Raw genomic sequence first — 16,249 nt, forward strand, 5'->3', positions numbered from 1 at the left:
TGCTCTAACTGCCGAGCCAAACCCACCAGGGCGAAGGTGGGTCCTTTTAAGATTTTTTTGTGTGTGTGTTTATTTTTTAGCAGTTTTACTATAATGTTCCTGGAGATTTATTTCTTTTAGTTTATACTGCTTAGGATTAATAAAGCTTTATTTATTTGTAATTTGATGTCTTTCATACATTTTGGAAAATTATAGCCATTATGTTTTCAAATGTTGCTTTGCCTTATATTTGTCTCCTTTCCTCCTGGGACTTTGATTACACATATATTAAATCTTCTCTCTTTGTCCTTTGTATCCAATTAGTTATATATTGCTGCATAACAAATTACTCCAAAACTTAGCTGTAATTTATTATATCATGGTTTCTGTGAGTCAGATCAGGAATCTTGGAGCAGCTTAACTAAGTGGTTCTGGCCAAGGTCTTTCATGAGGTTGCTCTTAACCTCTCAGGTGGGCCTGAAGTCATTTGAAGGCTGGAGGCTCTCCTTCCATGCTTATTCACATAGTCGTTGACAGGCCTCGAGTACTCACTGACTGCTCCTTACCACATGGGTCCCTCCACAGGGCTGCCTGAGTATCTCCATGACATGGCAAATAGCTTCCCTGAGAATGAGGAGGAGAATGTACTCCAAACAGAAGCTACATGTATTTTATAATCCAGTCTCAGAGGTGACATACCATTTCTTCTGCAGTATTCTTTTTCCCCCATTTTTGTTGTATTTTATTTTATTTTTTAATCTTTATTGTTGAATGTATTACAGATGTTCCTAATTTTTCCCCACTGACACCCTCCTTCCCACTCCAACCCCCCTCCTGCTTTTTCCCACACTGTTGTCTGTGTCCATTGGTTATGCATATAAGTTCTTTGGTTTATGTCTTCTCACCTCCCAACCCCCTTCCCTTTGAGGTTTGTCAGTCTAGCAACCAATTTGTACTCCTTGATCCCTTCACCTTTTTCACCCATTCCCCCAACCCCCATCCCATCTGGCAACCAACAAAATGTTCTCTGTATCTATGAGAACGTTTCTGTACTGCCTGTTCATTTTCTTTGTAGATTCCATTGTCGTTAGATATGTATTCATTGCCACTTTGTTTGTTCATATATTTTATCTTTTTCTTCAAAAAGACCCTTCAACATTTCATATAATAACGTTTTGGTGGTGATGAACTCCTTTAACTTTTTCTTGTCTGAAAAACTCTTTATAAGGCCATCGATTCTAAATGACAGCTTTGCAGGATAGAGTAATCTTCGTTGTAGGTGTTGCTTTTCATCACTCTGAATATTTCTTGCCACTCCCTTCTGGCCTGCAAAGTTTCTTTTGAAAAATAAGCTGACAGCCTTATGGGAACGCCCTTGTAGGTAACTAACTGCTTTTCTCTTGCTGCTTTTAAGATTCTCTCTTTGTCTTGAACATTTTGCATTTTGATGATGATGTGTCTTGGTGCGGGCCTCTTGGGGTTCATCTTGTTTGGGACTCTCTGTACTTCCTGGACGTGTATGTCTGTTTCCTTCACCAAGTCAGGAAAGTTTTCTGCCATTATTGTTTCAAACAGGTTTTCGATTTCTTGTTCTCTCTCTCTCCTCCTTCTGGCACCCCCAAGATGCGAATGTTGGCACGCTTGAAGTTGTCCCAGAGGTTCCTTACACTATCCTCATTTTTTTTTCTTTTTTTGCTGTTTTAATTGGGTGTTTTTTGCTTCCTTATATTCCAAATCGATGGTTTGTTTCTTGGCTTTACCTACTCTACTATTGAATCTGTGGAAATTATTTTTTATTTCAGTTAATGCCTCCTTCATTTCTGACTGCACATCCTTCATTTCTGAGTGGTCCTTTTTTATGCTCTTGAGACCCTCACTAAGTTTGTTGAGGTTCTCACTAAGTTAATTGAGCATCCTTGTAAGCAGTATTTTGAACTCAGCATCTGTTAGGTTGCTTATCTCCATTTCGCTTAGTTCTTTTCCTGGGGTTTCCTTCTGTTTTTTTTCATTTGGGACCTGTTTCTTTGTCTTCTCATTTTGGCTGCCTCCCTGTGTTTGTTTCTATGTATTACTTAACAAGAGGTATGGTGCTAGCTGAGACCAGATGCTGCTTGTTTGAAAGAATTTAGGAAAACCTGAAGCAGGATCCAAGACAGGACAATCCTATAGTTAACCAACTGGCAACAGCTTGGGTGGGCCTGAAAGTTGGGTGGGGCGGGGCCTCAGGGAATCCCAGGGTGAGGCAACCAGTGTGAGCCAGGTTGCTGAAGTCCCAGATATGGTGGCTGTCTGCCATCCCAGGGAAGGGCTCACCAAAGGAACAAAGGCCTCTGGCAGCACGTTTGTCCTGGAGAAAGCCCCCTCTCCAGGCCTCGCTCCAATGCCAAACAGCTCAGTTCTTCCCTGTATGTCTCTGGCGCCCCTCAAGCCGCATCCCCTCCAAGGTTAGAGGAAGTGAGTCCGATAAGTCTGTGTGCAGGCTCTTTAAGGAGCTGCCTAGGGTTCCAGCTGCTTCAGCCTGCTTGAGCCTCAGTTCCTGCTGGTTTTTCCAGCCAGAAGTTATAGGGACTTCTCTTTCTGGCACTGGCACCCTGAGCTGGGTGCCTGGTGTGGGACAGGGACCCCTCAGTCCTCAGGGAGGATTTCCCAGCTGAGGTATCCTCCTAATTTTTATCTGCTACAGGTGGGTGTGGGACCAGCCCATCTGCCTCCGCCCCTCCTACCAGTCTCGATGTGGCTGCTTCTTTAATTCCATAGTTGTAGGACTTCCATTCAGCTTGATTTCAGGTGGTTTTGAATGATGGTTTTCTGTAGTTTAGTTGTAACTTTGATGTGGTGGTGGGAGGACGCGATACTACATTTACCTACACTGCCATTTGACCGGAAGTTGCAGTATTCTTTTGATCAAATAAACCAATTCTGGCATAATATGGGAGTAGACTACTCAAGGGTATGAGTATTAGGAGGGGGATCCCTAGGAGCTATCCTGAAGATATACCCTAATATCTTTTGCTTTTTGTGTTTTTCTACCCTTTTGACTCTTCATGCTTCATTCTAAATTCTTTTTTTGGGTGGGGTGGTGTTTTTTTATGTGTCTTGCATTTGCAGAATTGTTTGTAGGAGTCATCTGGGGCCTAGGATGATATCATCTTCCACCAGAGAAGATTTACATTTGTTTCTGCCAGATGCCAAGAAGCATTGGCGGTTTAGGTCACATCAGGGGGACTGATTTGAGTCCAAGCTGTTTTGCAATTCTTGTATGAGTAGTTCATCCTTGCTCCTGGGGTGCAACCCTTCAGGGTCCCAATTCAAAGAAAGAATGCATTCACCAGGCATTTCCTGCACTGGGGGGCTCACCCTGAACTCTAGTACATATCACTTCAGCATCAAGAACAACATTGAGCTACTATACTAGCCACTGAGGCTCGAATTGGTCACTTCCCTGGGCCTCTGTCCCCTCCTACCTTTTGGCCCATAAGTCTTCATTATCTTGTTAGCTTTACTTTTAAAAATATACCTTAGTTAATTTTTTAGATAGAGATGAAGGGAGAGAGAGATAGAAACATTGATGTGAGAGAGAAACATTGATTGTCTGCCTCCTGCATGCCTCCTCACTGGGGATTGAGCCCGCAACCCGGGCATGTGCCTTAACCGGGAATCAAACTGGGACCTCTCAGCCCATGGGACGATGCTCAGTCCACTGAGCCACTCTGGCTGGGCATCTTGTTAGCTTTTTGAAGCCTTCAAACACATATTTTAAAAATTTGGTCCTGTTTTTCTAATTATTATCACCAGGAAGGGGGTCAGAGTTACCCAATTTGTCATTATCAGAAGCCTTGTGATTAATTTTTAAGATAACAAAGTTAAAATAGTAGTGTTGACAAAAAATAAATAAAAAGATGGCAGCAGGCAGGACCAGGGCAAGGGTGAATGTGTGAGAGTGTAAGCAAGTGTGAGAGAGAGTGTGAGTGAATGTGAGGGTGGACAAGCAACCTCAAGCAGTGCAGAAATGTGGGGCAGAGGGTTCCTGTGCTGTGAAAGGGGAGCAGCTGGCTACTGTGGTAAGCAGCTTTTCAGGGCACTTCTCCCTGTGCAGCTGGGAGGCCCCACCATTTTGGAAGATCCCTGGTCTTCTCTGGGAAGAGGCAGCAGGGAGCAGCTAGGGCTGAGTGAACTGAGTTCACCAGTGCGCCTTGCACCATCACACCAGTGGACCCTGCTGTGTCAACTAGGACTAGTGAACAATAGTAGCAGCACTATGGAGGTGCCTACTGCAGTAGCTGCACCCAGCCGGGAGCTGAACACCATCCCCTACAGCAGCAGCCTGATCAGAGCCAGCACCATCCCCCATGGCAGCAGCCTAATCAGAGTTGAGCACCACCCCCAGCAGCAGTAGCTTGGGAGCCCAGCACCTTCTCCCACAGCAGCAGTGATTGGGCAGGAGTGGAGCCCTTACCCCAATAGCAGCTGAGGCTCAGAAGCCAAGATACACCCCCAGCAGCAGAGGCTCAGAAGCAGACATCCATCCCCAGGCAGCAGCAGTACAGATTGGCAGCTGAGACCCATCCCAAGTAGCATCAGCAGAGGCTAATCAGGAGTGGTGCCCTTGTCCAAGCATCAGCAAGGCTTGGGCAGCCAAGACCCACCTCTGACAACTGCAGCAGAAGATTTGGTGTGGAGCCCCTCCCCCAGCAGCAGCAAAGCCCCTGGAGCTGATCATCTTCAACCCGCAACAGCAGTAGAGGATTGGGAGCTGAGAGCACCCCCTGGCAACAGCAGCAGCAGCAACAGCACAAACCAGGAGCTGACACTTGCCCCCAGAAGCATCAGCAGCAACTCATCTGGAGCTGATCCCCACCAGCTCCTGATGGGGAGCAGCGCACCCCAGCAGCACCCTAGTAGGACCCACACACCCCAGAAGAACAGCAAGACCCATGCATCCCAGAAGAACACCAGTGGGACCCACGCACCCCAGTAGCATCTACCACGGCAACCAATACCAGCCACCAGTTGTCAATCTTTCAGGACCCACAGTAGGCAAGAGGCATCACACACCAAAACAGTCTGAGAGGCACTGCAGCCTTATTTGATACACACCGACCTGCCTACAATTCCAACATCCTTAACAGGGCCTAGAACTGCCAGACTGCTAAAATGGTGAGACAAAGAAACAACACCCAAATGAAAGAAAAGGAGGGATCATCAGAAAAGGAACTATATAAAATGGAAGAAAGCAATTTGTCAGAGAAAGAATTCAAAGCAATGATTTTAAGGGTGCTCAAACGATTTAGTGAGAACTATAAGCAACTTAACAAGAATTATGAAGAGCTCAGTGGGAACTACATCAACTTAGAAAAAGAGGTAGAAGCTATGAGTAAAAATCAAGAAGAAATAAAGAATGACATAGCTGTTATGAAAAATACCTTAGAAGGAGTCAATAGAAGATTAGAAGGAGCTGAAGACTGAATCAGTGAGTTAGAAGACAAGGCAGAGAAAAACATCCAAATACAGCAGCAAATGGGAGGAAAATGAAAAAGCAGGAGGAAAGTTTAAGAGAGCTTTTGGACAAAACAAAACATAACAACATTTGTATCATAGGGGTACCAGAAGGAGAAGAATCAGAGAAAGAAATAGAGAACCTGCTTGAAAAAATAATGACAGAAAATTTCCCTAATTTGGTGAAGGAAAAAGTCACACAACTCCAGGAAACACAGAGAGTCCCAAGCAAGATGAACCCCAAAATACTCACAGCCAGACACATCATAATTAAAATGGCAAACATTAAAGACAAAGAAAGAATCTTAAAGGAAGCAAGAGAGAGACAGAAAGTTACCTACAAGGGAGCTCCCATTAGACTGTCAGTTGATTTCTCAGTAGAAACACTGCAGGCCAGAAGGGAGTGGCATGAAGTATACAAAGTAATGAAGGCAAGGGTCTGAATCCAAGACTATTCTATCCAGCAAGGCTTCAAAGACAAAAAAGGCTAAAGGAATTTACCACCACCAAACCAGCACTGCAAGAAATGCTAAAGGGACTGTTGTAAGAAGAAGAAGAAATAGCCCTGGCCGGTTTGGCTCAGCGGTTAGAGTGTCGGCCTGCGGTCTTGAGAGACCCGGGTTTGGTTCCCACTAAGGGCGCGTACCTCGGTTGCAGTTTGTCCCCGGCCCTGGTCGGTTGTGCGGGTGGCAGCCACTTGATGTGCTCCTTTCACATCGATGTTTCTCTCTCTCTCTCTCTGTTCCTCTCTCTCCCTTCCACTCTACCTGAACAAAAAATGGAAAAATGTCCTCCGGTGAGGATAAAAAAAAAAAGAAGAAGAAGAAGAAATAGAGAAAAACAGAGACATAAAATAAAAATGGCAACTAAATGCCCTGGTCGGCTTGGCTCAGCGGTTAGAGCATCAGCCTGTGGTTCAGAGAGACCCGGGTTCAGTTCCCACTAAGGGCACGTACCTTGGTTGCAGTTGGTCCCCGGCCCTGGTTGGGTTGTGTGGGTGGCAACCACTTGATGTATCTCTTTCACGTCGATGTTTCTCTCTCTCTCTCTCTCTCTCTCTTCCTCTCTCTTCCTCCCACTCTATATCTGAACAAAAAATGAAAAAATGTCCTCGGGTGAGGCTAAAAAAAAAAAAAGGCAACTAATAAGAATCTATCAATAATAACCTTAAATGTAAATGGATTAAATGCTCCAATCAAAAGACATAGGGTAGCTGACTGGATAAGAAAACTAGACCCATATATATGCTGTCTACGAGAGACCCACCTCACAACAAAAGACTCACACAGGATGAAAGTGAAGGGATAAAACATTGTTTTTCAAGCAAATGGAAATGAAAAAAAGCCGTTGTAGCAATACTCATATCTGATAAGATAGGCTTCAAAACGAGGGTCATAATTAGAGAGAAAGAAGGTCACTATATAATATTAAAAGGATCAACCCAACAAGAGGATGTTACCCTGGCAAACATATATGCACCAAATACAAGAGCACCAGAATATATTTAAAAACTCCTGGAGGACTTCAAGGGAGAGATCAATAGCAATACAATCATAGTGGGTGACTTTAAAACCCCACTCACACCAATGGATAGATCTTTTAGACTAAAAATGAACAAGGACACAGAGTCCTTAAATGATGATCTAGATAAGTTAGACTTTATTGATATTTACAGAACATTTCACCCCAAAGATGCAGAATATACATTCTTCTCAAGTGCATACAGGACATTCTCGAAAATAGACCACATGTTAGGACACAAAGTACGTCTCTACAAATTCAAGAAGATTGAGGATGTGAGGGCGATCTGGCTGTGACATCTATCACCCCATTGAACACCAGGGTTGATTCGGCTGATCTGGCTGGCTAGGCGGGAGTCCCCCTCTTCCCTCAGCAATCTATGTGTGTCCCTCCCAAAGCTGCATGCTCAGTTGAAGAGGACAATCTTCCCCCCAGAGGAAGACTGGTTTTTAGTCAAGGGTATATGAATAGCTGTGCTCCCCTGCTAGAACCTCCAAACAAAATCTTAAATTCAAGAAGACTAAAATCATATCAAGCATCTTCTCAGGTCACAATGGCATGAAACTAGAAATCAATTACAACAAAAACACACAAAATCATTCAAACACACAGATGCTAAATAGCATGTTATTAAACAACAAATGGGTTACCAAGGAGATCAAGGAAACAATTAAAAACTTCCTGGAAATCAATGAAAATGAACACACAACACACAAAATCTATGGGATGCAGTGAAAGCAGTCCTGAGAGGGAAGTTCATAGCACTACAGACCTACCTCAAGAAAAAATAAAAATTCCTAATTGACTTTCTAACCCTACAACTTAAAGAACTAGAAAGTAAACAAACAGAAAAGCCCAGAGCAAGTAGAAGAAAAGAAATAATAAAGGTCAGAGCATGAATAAACGACATAGAAACTAAAAAACAATTCAAAAGATCAATGAAACAAAGAGATGGCTCTTTGAAAAGATAAACAAGATTGATGGACCCTTAGCCAGACTCACAAAGAAACAAAAACAGAAACCCAAATACACAAAGTCAGAAACAAAAGAGGAGAAGTAATAACTGACATCACAGAAACAAAAAGGATCATAAAAAATGCTATGAACAATTATGTGCCAACAAATTGGACAATCTAGGCAAAATGGACAAATTTCTAGAAACACACAGTCTCCCAAAACTGAACAAGAAAGAGATAGAAAATTTCAACTAAGGAAATTGAAGATATAATCAAGAGAATCCCAGCAAACAAAGGCCAAGGCTCAGAGAGCTTCAGAGGGGAGCTTTACAGAACATTTAAAGAAGATCTAAAACCCATTTTCCTCAAACTATTTCACGAAATCCAAGAAGATGGAAAACTTCCAAACTCATTTTATGATGCCAGCATAATTATAATTCCAAAACTGGATGAAGACACTACAAATAAAGAATACTACAGGCCAATATCCCTGATGAACGCAGATGCCAAATTCCTTAACAAAATATTAGCAAATCAGGTCCAGCAATATATCAAAAAAATTATTCATCATGACCAAGTGGGATTCATCTCAGGGATGCAAGGATGCAATATTCACAAATCAATAAATGTGATACACCACATAATCAAAATGAAAGACAAAAACTGTATGATCTTATCAGTAGATGCTGAAGAAGCATTCCACAAAATCCATCACCTATTTCTGATAGAAACGCTCAGCAATGCTCAAATAAAGGAATCATGTCTTGATATAATAAAGGCCATATATGAAAAACCTACCACCAAAACATCATACTCAATGGGCAAAAACTAAAAGCATTTCCCTTAAGAACAGGAACAAGACAGAGATGCCAACTTTTGCCACTATTATTTAACATAGTACTGGAAGTCTTAGCCACAATAATTAGACATGAAGAAAGAATAAAAGGGATCCAAATTGGAAAGGAGGAAGTAAAACTGTCATTATACGCAGATGATATAATATTGTACCAAAAAAACCCTAAAGACTCCATCAAAAATCTACTACATGTAATAAATAAATTTGGCAAAGTAGCAGGATACAAAAGTAACATCAAGAAATAGACGGCATTCTTTTTTTTTTTTAATCCTCACCCGAGGACATTTTTCCATTTTTTGCACAGATAGAGTGGGAGGGAGAGAGAGGAAGAGAGAGGGAGAGAGAAACATCGATGTGAAAGAGACACATCGAGTGGCTGCCAACCGCACGACCAACCAGGGCCGGGGACAAACTGCAACCGAGGTACATGCCCTGAGCGGGAACTGAACCCGGGTCTCTCCGGACCGCAGGCTGATGCTCTAACCGCTGAGCTAAACCGGCCAGGGCTAGACGGCATTCTTATACATCAATGATGAACTCACAGAAAGAGAAACTAAAAAAAAAAAATCTTATTTACCATTGCAGCAAAAAAATTAAGATACCCAGGAATAAACTTAACCAAAAAAGTAAGGGACCTCTTCGCAGAAAACAACAGGTCATTGGAAAAAGGAATAGAGGAAGATATGAAAAAGTGGGAACATATACCTTGTTGATAGATTGGAAGAATTAACTTCATTTAAATGTCCATACTACCCAAAGCAATCTATAGATTCAATGCAATCCCCATTATATACCACTGACATATTTCACAGAACTAGACCAAATACTCCAAAAATTTATATGAAACCTAAAAAGACCCCGAATAGCCACAACAATCTTGAAAAAGAACAACAAAGTAGGAGGGATCACAATACCGGATATCAGGTTATGCTACGAAGCCACTGTAATCAAAACAGCCTGGTACTGTCACAAGAATAGGCATATAGATCAATGGAACACAACAGAGAACCCAGAAATGGACCCAAGACATTATGCTCAATATTTGACTAAGGTGGCAAGAGCATGCAGTGGAGTAAAGACAGCCTCTTCAATAAATGGTGTTGGGAAAATTGGACAGCTACATGCAAAAAAAAAAAAAAAGAGAAGAAGCTACGACCAATTTACACTATACACAAGAATAAACTAAAAATGGATAAAAGACTGACTTCCGGTCAAGATGGCAGCCTAGGTAAATGCGGTATCGCATCCTCCCACAGCCATATCAAAGTTACAACTAAACTACAGAACAACCATCATTCAAAACCACCTGAAATCAAGCTGAATGGAAGTCCTACAACCATGAAATTAAAAAATGAGCCACATTGAAACAGGTAGGAGGGGCGGAGGCGGAGGGGCTGGTTCAACACCCACGTGTGGCGAATAAAAATCAGGAGGATTCCTCGTCAGGGAAGGTCCTCCTTGAGGACTGAGGTGTCCCCGTCCCACACCAGGCACCCCGCTCAGGGTGCCAGTACCAGAAAGAGAAGTCCCTATAACTTCTGGCTGGAAAAACCAGCAGGAACTGAGACTCAGGGAGGCTGAGGCGGCTGGAGCCCCAGGCAGCTCCCTAAAGGGCCTGCGCAGGGACTTATCGGACTCTCTCCCTCTAAGCTTGGAGGGGAGACAGCTCGAGGCGCGCTAGAGACAAACAGGGAAGAACTGAGCTGTTTGGCATTGGAGCGAGGCCTGGAGAGGGGGCTTTCTCCAGGACAAACGTGCTGCCAGAGGCCTTTGTTCCTTTGGTGAGCCCTTCCCTGGGATGGCAGACAGTCACCATATCTGGGACTCCAGCAACCTGGCTCACACTGGTTGCCTCACCCTGGGATTCCCTGAGGCCCCGCCCCACCCAACTTTCAGGCCCACCCAAGCTGTTGCCAGTTGGTTAACTATAGGATTGTCCTGTCTTGGATCCTGCTTCAGGTTTTCCTAAATTCTTTCAAACAAGCAGCATCTGGTCTCAGCTAGCACCATACCTCTTGTTAAGTAATACATAGAAACAAACACAGGGAGGCAGCCAAAATGAGAAGACAAAGAAACAGGTCCCAAATGAAAAAAACAGAAGGAAACCCCAGGAAAAGAACTAAGCGAAATGGAGATAAGCAACCTAACAGATGCTTAGTTCAAAATACTGCTTACAAGGATGCTCAATTAACTTAGTGAGAACCTCAACAAACTTAGTGAGGGTCTCAAGAGCATAAAAAAGGACCACTCAGAAATGAAGGATGTGCAGTCAGAAATGAAGGAGGCATTAACTGAAATAAAAAATAATTTCCACAGATTCAATAGTAGAGTAGGTAAAGCCAAGAAACAAACCATCGATTTGGAATATAAGGAAGCAAAAAACACCCAATTAAAACAGCAAAAAAAGAAAAAAAAATGAGGATAGTGTAAGGAACCTCTGGGACAACTTCAAGCGTGCCAACATTCGCATCTTGGGGGTGCCAGAAGGAGGAGAGAGAGAACAAGAAATCGAAAACCTGTTTGAAACAATAATGGCAGAAAACTTTCCTGACTTGGTGAAGGAAACAGACATACACGTCCAGGAAGTACAGAGAGTCCCAAACAAGATGAACCCCAAGAGGCCCGCACCAAGACACATCATCATCAAAATGCAAAATGTTCAAGACAAAGAGAGAATCTTAAAAGCAGCAAGAGAAAAGCAGTTAGTTACCTACAAGGGCGTTCCCATAAGGCTGTCAGCTTATTTTTCAAAAGAAACTTTGCAGGCCAGAAGGGAGTGGCAAGAAATATTCAGAGTGATGAAAAGCAAAACCTACAACGAAGATTACTCTATCCTGCAAAGCTGTCATTTAGAATCGATGGCCATATAGAGAGTTTTTCAGACAAGAAAAAGTTAAAGGAGTTCATCACCACCAAACCATTATTATATGAAATGATGAAGGGTCTTTTTAAAAAAAGTAATTAACGTTTGTTACAGATATTTCTCCTTTTCCCCCCACAGATCCCCCCCCCCCTCCCCAACCTGTCCCCAGCTTTGTTTTCCATGTCCATTGTTCACGCATACATGCATATAAGTTCTGTGGTTTATCTCTCTCCCACCACCCAATTTTCTGGGAATTGTCTGTCTGTACCCCACTTCCATGTCTCTGGGACTACCCAATTCCTCAGACTGGTATGTTCATTATATTCTACAAATAAGTGAGATCATATGATACTTGTCTTTCTCTGTTTGGCTTGTTTCGCTTAGGATAATACTCTCCAGGTCCCTCCATGTCGTCTCAAAGGATAAGAGCTCTTTCTTTCTTACAGCTGCATAGTATTTCATTGTGTATATGTACTTTTTGTATCCACTTGTCTACTGATGGACATTTGGGCTGTTTCCAAATCTTAGCTATTTAAATAGTGCTGCTACAAACATAGGAGTACATATATTCTTTCTGATTGGTGTTTGGGGCTTCTTAGGGTATATTCCTAGAAGTGGGATCACTGGGTCAAATGGAAGCTCAATTTTTAATTTTTTGAGGTAACACCATATTGTTTTCTATAGTGGCTGCACCAGTCTGCATTTCCACCAGCAGTGTACTAGAATCCCCTTTTCTCCACACCCTTGCCAACACTTGTTGTTTGATGATTGGTTGATGGCGGCTATTCTGACAGGTGTGAGGTGATACGTCGTTGTTGTTTTAATTTGCATCTCTCTGATGATTAGTGATGTTGAGCATTCCTTCATATGTGTATTGGCCATTTGGATGTCCTGTTTGGAGAGGTGTCTATTTAGTTCTTCTGCCCATTTTCTAATTGGGTTCTTTGTCTTCTTTTTGTTGAGTTGTATGAGCACTCTCTATATATTGGAAATTAACCCCTTATCTGATATATCATTGGCAATGATGGTCTCCCATACAGTGTGTTGCCTTTCCATTTTGATGATTGCATCTTTTGCTGTGCAGAAGCTTTTGAGTTTGATGTAGTCCCATGTGTTCATTTTTCCTTTGTTTCTATTGCCTTAGGTGATGTATCAGTGAAAATTCTGCTGCGTATGATGTCTGAAATTTTTTGCCTACATATTTTTCTAGAATTTTTATGGATTCATGAGTCACATTTAAGTCTTTTATCCATTTTGGGTTTATTCTTGTGTATGGTGTAAGTTGATGGTCTAGTTTCATTTTTTTGCATGTAGCTTTCCAATTTTCCCAACACCATTTATTAAAGAGGCTTTCTTTACTCCACTTTGCTCTTGCCCCTTTTGTCAAATATTAATTGAGCATATTGCGTTGGGTTCATTTCTGGGTTCTCTGTACTGTTCCACTGGTCTATATGCCTGTTCTTGTGCCAGTACCAGGTTGTTTTGATTACAGTGGCTTTGTAGTATTACCTGAAATCTGGTAATGTGATCCCTCCAATTTTGTTCTTCTTTTTCAAGATTGCTGTGGCTATTTGAGGTATTTTTCAGTTCCATATGAACTTTTGAAGTATTTGTTCTAGTTCTGTGAAGTATGTCATTGGTATTTTGATAGGGATTGCATTGAATCTTTAGATTGCTTTGGGTAGTATGGACATTTAAGTAATATTAGTTCTTCCAATCCATGAACAAGGTATGTACTTCCCCTTTTTTGTCTTCCTCTATTTCTTTTTTCAATGACCTGTAGTTTTCTGTGAATAGGTCCTTTATTTCTTTGGTTAAGTTTATTCCTAGGTATTTCAATTCTTTTGCTGTGATGGTAAATGGGATTGTTTTATTAGTTTCTCTTTCTGTGAGTTCATCATTGGTGTATAAGAATGCCATAGATTTCTTGACATTAATTTTGTATCCTACTACTTTGCCAAATTCTTTTATTAAGTCTAGTAAATTTTTGATGGAGTCTTTGGGGTTTTCTACATATGGTGTCATGTCATCTGTGAATAATGACAGTTTCATTTCCTCCTTTCCAATTTGGATCCTTTTTATTTTTTCTTCCTGTCTGATTGCTGTGGCTAAGACTTTCAGTACTATGTTAAATAAGAGTGGTGAGAGTGGGCATCCTTTTCTTGTTCCTGTTCTTAAAGGAAATGCTTTTAGTTTTTGCCCATTGAGTATGATGTTTGCTGTAGGTCTTTCATATATGGCCTTCATTATGTTTATATATGATCCCAATGAAGGGTTTTTTTTAAGAAAAAGATAAAATATATGAACAAACAAAATGGCAATGAATACATATCTATTGACAATTGAATCTACGAACAAAATCAACAGGCAGAACGGAAACATTCTCACAGATACAGAGAACATTTTGTTGGTTGCCAGATTGGACGGGGGTTGGGGAATGGGTGAAACAGGTGAAGGGATTAAGAAGTACAAATTTGTTGCTAGACTGACAAACCTCAAAGGGAAAGGGTTTGCGGGGTGGTAAGAAATAAACCAAAGAACTTATATGCATAACCAATGGACACAGACAACAGTGTGGGAAATGGCAGGAGGGAGGTGGGAAGAGGGGAGGAGGAAGGGGATCAAAGGGGGGAAAAATGAGGAACATCTGTAATACATTCAACAATAAAGATTTAAAAAAAAGAAAAAAATGGATAAAAGACTTAAATGTAACTCATGAATCCATAAAAATCCTAGAAGAAAATGTAGGCAACAAAATTTCAGACATCACATGCAGCAGAATTTTCACTGATACAATGCCTAAGGCAAGAGAAACATAGGAAAAATGAACACATGGGACTACATCAAATTATAAAGCTTCTGCAGAGCAAAAGAAACAGCCATCAAAATGGAAAGGGAACTACTATATGGGTCAGCATAATTGTCAGCAGTACATCAGATAAGGAGTTAAGTTCCAAAAATATAGAGTACTCATACAAGTCAACAAAAGAAAGACAAAGAACCGCCCTGGCCGGTTTGGCTCAGTGGTTAGAGCATCGGCCTGTGGTCCGGAGAGACCCGGGTTCAGTTCCCGCTAAGGGCATGTACCTCGGTTGCAGTTTGTCCCCGGCCCTGGTTGGTTGTGCGGGTGGCGACCACTCGATGTGTCCCTTTCACATCGATGTTTCTCTCTCTCTTCCTCTCTCTCCCTCCCACTCTACCTAAACAAAAAATGGAAAAATGTCCTCGGTTGAGGATGATAAAAAAAAAAAGAAAGACAAAGAACCTAATTTAAAAATGGGCGGAGGACCTAAATAGACACCTCTCCAAACATGACATACAAATAAATGACTGAGAGACATATGAAAAAAATGCTCAACATCACTAATAGTCAGAGAGATGCAAATTAAAACAACTATGAGGTATCACCTCACATCTGCCAGAATGGCTGCTATCAGCAAATCATCAAACAACAAGTGCTGGCAAGGGTGTGGAGAAAAGGGGACCCTAGTATACTGCTTGTGGGAATGCAGACTGGTGCAGCCTCTATGGAAAACAATATGGTGTTACCTCAAAGAATTAAAAATTAAACTGCCATTTGACCCAGTGATCCCACTTATAGGAATATACCTTAAGAAGCCCCAAACACCAATCAGAAAGAATATATGTACCCTTATGTTCATAGCAGCACTATTTATAATCACTAAGATCTGGAAACAGCCCAAGTATCTATCAATAGATGAGTGGATAAAAAAGCTGTGGTACATATACACAATGGAATACTATGCAGCCATGAGAAAGAAAGATCTCTTATCCTTTGAGATGATATGGAGGGACCTGGAGAAACAAGCGAAACAAGCCAGGCAGAGAAAGACAAATATCACATGATCTCACTTATTTGTGGAATATAATGAACAAAACAAGCTGATGAACAAAATAGACCCAGAGACATAGAAGTAGGGTACAGACTGAAAAACCGCAGAAGAGGGTGACGGAGGTGAGGGAGGAGATAAACCACAGAACTTACATGCATGTATGCATAACCATGGTTCTGGACAACAATACTGGGGTGAGAGGCAGAATCGGGAGGAGGGTGTCAATGGGAAGAAAAGGAGAAACATCTGTAACAAAAATAAATTAATAACAAAACCAAATGAATGTATGTACAAAAAATTTAAAATAGCTGGAAGACTCGGGAAACTTTATGCTTATTTAAAAAAAAAGAAAAGAAAAACATTCAACAAGCTGACCTGTTGACCTGTACTTATTTTACTTGTAAGAATTATCAGAGGAAATTTAAATAGGTATGCTACTTATCAAGTCTTATTGCAGTTTTCTATTTTTATGTTTTGGTCTTAAAAAGCATTGGTATGAAATCTGTTTTCTAGAACTATCTCCAATTATTTAAGAAAAATAAATGATTTTCTCATACAAAAAATAAAAAATTAAATTAATAGTAAATGTTTCATAGCCATGAGAGGCTTATATTGGTTATAACTGTTCAACCAGGCTATGCATACCAAAAGATGATAGAGAGTGGCCATGAATTCTGCATGAATCCTGGAATGAGCCTGTGCAGGTTCTTCTGCTTTTTCTCTG

At 41.4% G+C, this 16,249-nt stretch overlaps 1 protein-coding gene across 1 annotated transcript in view; it reads right to left on the bottom strand.

Annotated features, from left to right (window-relative positions):
* Positions 1-16,249, bottom strand: part of LOC118642245 (ATP-binding cassette sub-family A member 17-like) — a gene marked incomplete at its 3' end in the record, with an annotated part of 168,845 nt that overhangs the window by 12,967 nt on the left and 139,629 nt on the right. The gene's annotated exons all lie outside the window — the stretch shown is intronic.

The sequence above is a fragment of the Molossus molossus genome, unplaced genomic scaffold (genome assembly GCF_014108415.1).
Source record: "Molossus molossus isolate mMolMol1 unplaced genomic scaffold, mMolMol1.p scaffold_m16_p_3, whole genome shotgun sequence".
Taxonomy (NCBI): domain Eukaryota; kingdom Metazoa; phylum Chordata; class Mammalia; order Chiroptera; family Molossidae; genus Molossus; species Molossus molossus.